Genomic DNA, 9740 nt, shown 5'->3' with positions numbered 1-9740 from the left:
GTTGTTAAGATGTGTTTCTGTGTGACCATCTCTGGCCGGCCTCACCTACGGCATTAATTATTAGTGTGTTAAATATAGCCTACAAGTAAACAACAAATGTAACTGTTTTTTAATCATATTTACAGGGTAGCTGTCGTCACACCAGGCTTGTGCAACATTTTTGTTGATAAACATTGATTTTCCCACAATCCAATGCACTAATTCTAATGGAAAGTATGAGGTTTGACCTGGGCACGACTTGCACCAATTACTGCCGATGACTTCTTGGATATCTTCAAATCACGGACAAATAACGTTTATTTTATTTTTGGCCATATTACTACTACATGGAACATGTCTTTTGATGTAAATAAGCAATCTGTTGTATACGCCACTTGGAACTCAAGTTTCAAGGACACGCTCGCGACAACTTCTTCGTTTTAATATGACGAGCACAAAGAGAACTTTCAAAAATTTTACAGGGACTGTGTCATTTTCAATGACTTGTTTGATAATTAGGTTGTCCAACTTGCCAGTTAATTTATGTATATTAAACAAAACAATAACATGTGTATTTTCAAAATGTCAATTTTTCTGAAATTTAAATTTCATCAAAAACAAGTCGATGATAGTGACACAGTTTTTATTGCAATAAGGGGAAATTTTATTCAAGATAAAGTAATACGGCCAGTCTGTCTTTGTTACGATCAAAAATTGAATTTTCATGCATAATTATGTATTGCTACTTATGTGGGTACCGAATGTGAACTGATAGCTGTGCTGTGTAATCAAATGGGATATGCAAATTACTGGTCATGTGACCTAGCAAATTGTCTCTGAATGTGTAGTGCCAGTAATTGAGAATGAATAATAGGCTAGTCTGCTGAGAACAAAAATAGGATTTAATTAATGTGCAATCTAAAATCACAAGGTAAAAAAGAAATGTATAGGATATTTTATTTCTCATGTTTGTGCCATTTCTGTATTCAAACTATTTGTTATGGCGTTACCTAATGACACTACTTCTAGCAATGCATTCATGACCTATATGGGGCACATAGGTCAAAAATGAACTTGTACCAAGTGACTACTGTATTTATAATCTCACCCATATTATACACAAGGCGATATACAGGATCTGTCTCTTTCTGTCTGGAGTCCTATTTCAGAACCTTGTTGACCAAATCTGTCCGTGTTTTGCATGTGCCTAGTACTTTATCTGGAACATATGCACATGCAATGGTTTACTGATTCAATCCAAGATGGCTGACTGGCAGCCATTTTATTTTTTAAAAATGTGGTATCTTATGCAGGCTTGGTCAGTTTTTTGTTCAAATTCAGTACATACATTATACATTATACATATCTGAGGCGATTTGTATCGTAATCGGATCAAAGATGGCCGACTGGCAGCCATCTTGTGTTTTGTCCATATTACTATATCTCCAAGGCTTATTGATCATTTTCATTCATATTTGGCATATACATTATACATATTGGAATTCATGTCCGTGGAAGTTTGTTTCATAATCAGATCAAAGATGCCCATCAGGCAGCCATCTTGCTTTTTGTCCGTACTACTATATTTCCAAGGTTTATTGACCATTTTCATTCATATTTGGCATATACATTATACATATTGGAATTTATGTCCGTGGAAGTTTGTTTCATAATCAGATCAAAGATGCCCATCTGGCAGCCATCTTGCTTTTTGTCCATACTACTATATCTCCAAGGCTTATTGACCATTTTCATTCATATTTGGCATATACATATTGGAATTAATGTACGTGGAAGTTTGTTCCATAATCAGATCAAAGATGGCTGACTGGCATCCACAACAATGATTGTTGACTGCCTGCAATCTTGCTTTTTGACCGTACTACTATAACTCTGTACATGAGTATGAAATTCAGTTTGGATACAAAAAAAATGCATGAATAGCATATCCTGTTTAATTTCTGACCATATATTTTCCCATTCTCTAATTTCTGTTCATACTGGACCAGCCAATTATTCACTCTCAATTTCTAACTGCTTTTGGTCCATATTGCCACTTTTCCCCCCTAACTCCAACGGGACTATATCATTAACAATGAATTAACACAGTCTCAACAGATTGTCGATATCATTTACAACCCATACTCTCTTGAGGTAGCAAGAAGGGAAATTTTCACTTTTTTCTTGATTTTTCAAAAATTGATAAAACTATTACTTTAGACCTTGATACATCACCCCAGGTTTACAAAAGATCGAAATTGCGAAATAACGTTGCTCAAATTAGTGTTTTAAGGTAGCGAGACTATTATTTGTGTTGAAAATAACGATTTTCACATTTATTTATTATTGATGAAATGCACTATAAACTTTCATATGATAAAGTCAACATAACATAGAATGTCATGTAAGTTGGTTAAAATGTATATTTTCTGAAGGGAAGCAAGGCAGTCTCAGTAGTGTTTTCCAAAATCAACAATACAGGTTTAATCTGTGTGCCTATAAGTTTCAAAGATAAACTCAAGACAAGGCAATGTTAGGATGTGTTATCAGTAGCTATCTGACACACAATGAGTGTTTCCAAACATTCGAGTGGTTTGTCTCCGCCCGTTTGTTTCACAGATTAGTCATTTGCATATGAATGTGTCAGACACAAGGTCACACAGCCACTAAAAAAAATCATTGATTTTGGTGTTTTCATATGACGAATTTATCCAATTACAGCTATCCCATTCCTTTATTTTTGACTCCCATGTGCGAAGCACAAAATGGGAGTCTTTGCAGTTAGTGTGTCTGTATGTGTGTATGTGTGTATGTGTGTGTGTGTGTGTGTGTCCGACTGTTCCACTGCTATCTCAAGAACCATACATCGGTTTTTGATGAAACTTGGTGCATAGATGCTCTGGGCCAATGCGCAGATTTGATTAGGTTTTGGTAAAAATCCATGCTCGTTAATTACCTAATTTGCATGATAATTAGCTAATTTTTAGCTGTTCTATGACTGTTCCACTGATATCTAAAGAACCACTCATTGGATTTTGATGAAACTTGGTACATAGATGCTCTGAACATATGCGCAGATTTGATTAATTTTTGGTAAAAATCCGTGCATATTAATTACCTAATTTACATGATAATTAGCTATTTTTTAGTGGTTCCATGACTGTTCCACTGATATCTAAACAACCACTCATTGGATTTTGATGAAACTTGGTACATAGATGCTCTGAACTAATGCTAGGTTTTGATTAGTTTTTGGTAATAATCCGTGGATACTAATTACCTAATTTGCATAATGATTAGTCAATTTTCGGTTTTTCCACTGATATCTCAAGTACTAATCATCACATTTCAAATGAAACTTGGTACATAGATGTCATACGACACTGCACAGACCTGATAGTTTTTATGGTAATATCAGTACATATTAATTACCTAATTTGCATAATTAATTAATTTTCAGCATTTGATATAAGTAGTTAGCATTACATTTCAATGAAACTTGGTACTTACATACTCAAGGACTATGCAGAGATTGATTGTTTTCGATAAATATTTGTGCATATTAATCACCTAATTTGCATACTGTAGAATACTTTATTTTCGCTTGGAATTTATTTTCGCTATTTTCGCTGAATGGATGATTCCGTGAAAATAAAATCCAGCGAATATACTTTTTTTCCTATATTTCACATTAAATTCATCAAAAATCAGTGAAAATAAGTTCCATACAAAACGCCTATAAAAGCCTTTTCAGCGAAAATTAATTCCAGCGAAAATAAAGTATTCCACAGTAATTAGTTAATTTTCAGCTTTTCCATGGGTATCTCAAGTACTAATCATCGCATTTCAATGAAACTTGGTACATAGATCCTTTAGGACTATGCAGAGACCTGATTAGTTTTAGGGTAAATAATTGTGCATATTAATTACCTAATTTGCATAATTAATTTTCAGCTTTTCTACTGATATCTAAAGTACTAATCATTTACATTTCAATGAATCTAGAATTATGCAGACCCAATTAGTTTCCGGTAAATATTTGTGCATATTAATCACCTAATTTGCATAATTAACCAACTTTCACACTGATATCTCAGGTACTATACATCACATATCAATGAATGTACATGGATGCTGTAGGACAATAGACAGACCTGAATAATTGTGGGTTACAATCTGTACATATTAATTACCTAATTTGCATAATTAACCAATTTTAAGCTTTCACACTGATATCTAAAGCACCGTAAAAACTCCAAAATTTCGACCGGTTTTAAATAATTGGCGTTAGAAATGTGACATGTTTTTAGAGTCGTGGCCGAGTTGTAACTCAAAATCTAAACAAAGTCATCAATCAGTGAGTATTATGACAAGCAAAACAAAACATCAAGACGCGCAGAAGAGGTCAGCACAAAACTAATAGGTCAAAAGACAAAGCTGTCTCGCACTACCTAGGAAAACTTGCGAATGTTCGAAGTACAGGTACCCATTGGACAAAAGATACATGGAAGTTTAGCAAACTATCTCCCCGACCCAGTGCAATGTATCCGGTTAGAATCAAAGCTCACGTGTCCCTTATTTGAGGGACCAAATTCTGCCGTAAATTCGCCCTTGGATTAAAAAATAAAATGGGATTTAAGAAAATAAAATGGGACTTTTAAGGTGTATTTTGGCGTCATTTTTCGGACATTTCAATCAATCCTGCCGGCTAAAATAGAGTCTAAGTTTTACCGTAGTCATTGACGTCTGTCTATTCAAGAGTACACGTGTATGATTTTTATCGTGACTAGCGTGAGCGGGTAAGCTTCCTTTCGAGAATGAGCTGTTATCATTGTGAACAATGTTAAATTATTCTTCAGATGACCAGTTTATTTTTTAAAAACAACTAATTTTTTTATTTAAAAAAAAATCATGCCGTTTTCGCATCAAAATCCAAGCCAAAATATCGTACTACAACATCAATCTCTTCGCATTGCGTTCAATAACATTAACATATTTAAATAAGCTATGGTAATTTGAACACGTTGGCATCATCCAGCTTTTTGATTGGTTAATTAGCGATTTGACCTATTTGACCTAAGAGAACATGGCGGATATCCTACAGCATCAAACGTTTATACGAGACCGGAATCATTCGCTTACGATGAAACTTAGTTGACTTTTATTTGTATTTCATAATCATTCAACAAATTTATTTTGTGTACATTATTATAATCACTACTGAGTACAGTAATAATCAACAATTCAGAAACGCAGCATGCCGAGATTTTTGTGTTCGTTTTTATTTGAAACTTCGTTTATTTAGAATATATTTTCGTTACCAATAAAATAAAAATCTCTCAGTCAATCAGAAACCCGGATTCATGCCTTCGAGGAAGGTCCCGTTTGAACGCTCACATCGGTTTTTTTTTTCGTTTGGGGGAAAACTAAAACTGGTCGCAATTTTCGAATAAGAATGAGTCGGCAATTTTTAGTGGAGTCGAAAATTTGGAGGTAAATAAAACACCGAAACCCGGCAAATAAATAGCCAATCGAATTTTTAGAGGGGTCGAAATTTTGGAGTTTTCACGGTACTAATTATTCCATTTCAATGAAACTTAGTACAAAGATGCTCTAGGACAATGTACAAACCTAATTAGTTTGGGGTAAAAATCTGTTCATATTAATTCCCTAATAAGCATAATAATTCATAATTTTTTGGTTCTAATCACATTTCAATTAAACTTGGAGACATAGATTTTCTGTTACATTGCGCAGACCTCATTAGTTTTACACTCAAATCTGGTCATATTAATTTTCTGATTTGCATAATTAGTTTTCAGCTAAGTAATTTCGAATTATATTTAATGTGTCTCCAATACTCTCGGCACATGGGAGTTCTTTCTAAGCTTTCTTTGATTTTGGTTTCTAATAGCCTTACACATTTGGATGCCCCGACACATGGTAAAACAGACCTTGATGGGAAAACAAATTGATTGTGCTTGAAAATCTTTGCTGTTACTTCATGGACGTTTTCTAGAAGTTTATGTTTTTCAAAATACAAGGTCTTTAACAAAAAATAACGTATACTTATTGTCGTCGGATTAACACCAAATTTTCACAGCTTTAAGGTGACAATGAGAGGAACTTGAATGTGTCCAGACAAACTATTTCATCGATTATTTACCAACGAGTTGTGGTTTGAGTTGGGGGCAATGTGACTAAAACAGTAATTGAAAGTCAGCACACTATTTTTTAAAACGCGTTGCTTGAATAAAACTGACCAGACACATTCAATTTACCAGACTATTGAACAACTAGGAAAAGTGAAAAAAATACTTCTTATCGCCAGTGTAAATGCGTAATTATTTTTTTTACAGAAAAAGTAATTTTTCACCTTTGATTGAGTAACGCGTCGTAGAATGCACTCGGGCTTGCAAAATACACTTGTGAAAAGCTTGAAGTCTGGCGATTCTAAAAATACATACTTTCCCAGGTCTATTTGCAGTCATTTAGTCACAATTAGAAGATGAAAACAAGTATGCAAATAATAGTCTCGCTACCTTAAAACACTAGCAGAAAAGACTACAACTGCCGTTTCGTGGATATTTGCATAATGTTTGTCTTTGAAAGGGTTTAAATGATAACATCTTATCTGTATACTCTGTTGTTGACGATTCTGATATAACGGGTGATAAGCTTCCAGTTGCAAACAATGCGTGTTTATCTAACGTCCATTGTCAGCATTATTGTCAGTCGAGACTTCGTCGGAGAAACTTGGTCATACAGTACTCATTTCGCCCAACCTTCCGCTTTTACATCGACCGCTTATCGCTTAATTTCCGACCACGCGGTCTTGTCCGACCGGAAACCGACCGCATTTTAATCGCGTTTTTTTTTTTGCTCGCTCGCTCGCTCGCTCATTGAAAACATTGACCGCTCGCCCAAACACTGAAAACTGGCACACGGGTGGTCGAAATGGTGGTTTTGATAGTAAAGTGTGAACATACAACTAGTATTAACTATTATTAAATTCTGTACGACACTTCAAATCTAGTAGTTGTATGACACTTGTATCGTGAAAGCAACTGAACTGGGACCTCTTGTTACGTGTTTTGGGTGCTTGTTCTAGATGTAATATTTTTATTTATTTTTATTTTAATGAGACAGTTACGTGAAAAAAGCCTAGGTAACTCCTTTTGACAGAGCAGAGAAACGAGGAAATGTTAGTGATTAATTCCAAAAATAACGATACCGAATCCACATCGGTCCACGTCTGGTAAAATTTGACATTAAATTTTTAAAATTAAGTCACGATCATTGAATGAGCTCGGTCTATACCGTATACGTACCGCAAAAGTGTTCCCACAAAAAATATTTTCGACTAAAAACGGCTACATGCCCTGAAAAAATCGAACAGAGCTTGATATATGAATAATTTATTGGGCTTAAAAGAAAAACGTGTCAAATTTAGTTATAGCCATAACTATTTGGTGGCCAGTCGATGAACAATTCAAAACTCAGGATTCACACGGAAGTCCTTCAGGGCTGAAAATCATCAACGCTACTCTGGTTTACTTTATTTCACAACTTGCAGAGAAAACTGATTCGCGTGAACTCTAATGTATCTTAGCCTAGTATTTTCTTTTTGAACTAAGGTCAAATTCCATCAGTTTGTTCAATCACGAAATGAATCTTGCATGTATTTCCATACATAAAACATACATATGACACGATTGGTTGAAATAATCATCTCATTTGCATAAATTAATATTCATGAGCAATGAAAAACTCTTCTTTCAGGTAAAATTGTGCCAAAATGCTTTCAGATAGCACACATGATAGTTTTAAATTGACTGATTCTATCTATCACTACAAGCTGAAAAAATAACCAAAACACTGATGTAAAAGTGTTTTTTTGAGACACGTTTTTTGATCAGATTCAAACTGTTGAAAGTAACCACAGGTTTTTTCTTTAACGTGATCATATCAAGTTACGAAATTCATGGAGAATGCAGAAGCACGTCGATATTTTACTCTAGTAGTATTGCTCAAAATGGCGCATAATGTTTTCAATAACTTTTACCAGTGACAAGTTACCTATTAAATTAGTATTCATTTCGATAAATTACTGTGTGTGTGCATGCGCAGTTTGAAATAGAAGAATTTTGAACGCAATAAAATCACACATAGAACTCACTGCTGCAAGAAACTATTATCGCCGAACTGGTTGTCGGTTAAATTCAATGTTTTGCAATAGACATAATTTTAGGTCCTGTATATTTCTATGTAATGTTTCTAAGTTTTGATAAGGATTATTTTGTACAAAAATCGCTTAAATGATTCTATCTATTCGTAAAAGGGACGTTGTTGTGGCTTCGACGATGGACTACGGCCGACTGACTTCGAAACGTTACATCCGGATCGAACGGCGCCCTCTCGTGCCAATCCCCCCTGTACCTCGGGGGTTGGCTGGTTCCCGCCTCAAGTGTCATGGCGTACCAAGCCACAAGAGGCCGGTAACTAGTAATGAATCCGGCATTCTGATTGGTCCATCACAAAAAAAATCACAAAATCAAAATCAAAGTAAAATAATAAAATAAAAGGGCATTAATAACAAAAGTAATAAAAAATAAAATTAAAATAAGTTTATAGCTAAAATAATTAAAGCCCGTACACTACATCAGATTTTAATCAGATTGGGCGGGAACCAGCCAAGGGGGCGGACATCCGGGCATTTTCTACCGCCTGGCAACCCTCGTGGTGAAAACAAAGACCAAAAACTCGCAGAAAACGGTACTTTGCGATGGTTGTTGAGAGTCCCCTGAACAGTGTAACAAGATTAGCCCTACGTGTGTAACATATATGAATTTGGTTGTTCAGGATTACTTCAAAGTTGAGTTTGTGTTGTTTTCTCGAGTTTTCACCGGCTCCACAGCAGCGCGCACTAAGCCCATAGAAATACGTGGTACAGTGATGCGCGTCACGTAGAACGTCTGTGACGTAGCTCCGCCCGCGAGGATACCATTATATCACATTTTTAACGAAAAAAGATCAAATCACATGCTTTTATTTCTGACACAGACTAGGTGACAGAGCTATTTAAAAAAAAACAAAAGATGGCTGCCAGCCAGCCTAAACCACAGCATGTGACAATGCCCCACATAAAAGTATTATACCAGTCTGAGGGACTGTGATTAGACACATGCAAACAAATTTGGTCCTGAAACTACTCTGGACGGGGACAGAATTATATGTTCAAACAGGGTCTAATTATAAAAACACACCGAAGAAGTTGCATTGGTTGTTTTGTGCATCCACTTTGCATGGTGCATTGAGTTGGCATCTCAACAACAAAGAGCGCCACCTGTGGTGACAAATGAGCAAAATCATTACAATTATAGCTATAAATGGCGCTGTTTGACTCGTTTTTTGATAGCTTTCAAAATTCCTATAGATGTCCCTGTGACAAGGACATCCACACAATGATAAAACTATAAAACACTTTGAATCAGTAACACTACATAAGTCCATACAAATAAGTGGATTTAATGGAACAAACCTGTTTCAGATCAAATAATGAAATGAGAACATTTCGGAAGAAGCTGTTTATCACTCAAATCAATAATACCAGACGTATTCAAGAAGCACTTTCAATAAATTTACCTGCTTTTTCAAACCCTGTTTTGTCATGTATTACGCCCTCTGCTGGTGATCATGTTTCATGTTGTCAATAGAGGGCACAAGTCACAACTAATGACCGTACACAAATAAAAGTGAAA

Source organism: Saccoglossus kowalevskii, chromosome 19 (genome assembly GCF_978046115.1).
Source record: "Saccoglossus kowalevskii chromosome 19, keSacKowa6.1, whole genome shotgun sequence".
NCBI classification, from domain to species: Eukaryota; Metazoa; Hemichordata; class Enteropneusta; family Harrimaniidae; genus Saccoglossus; species Saccoglossus kowalevskii.
This window is presented reverse-complemented; position numbering follows the sequence as displayed.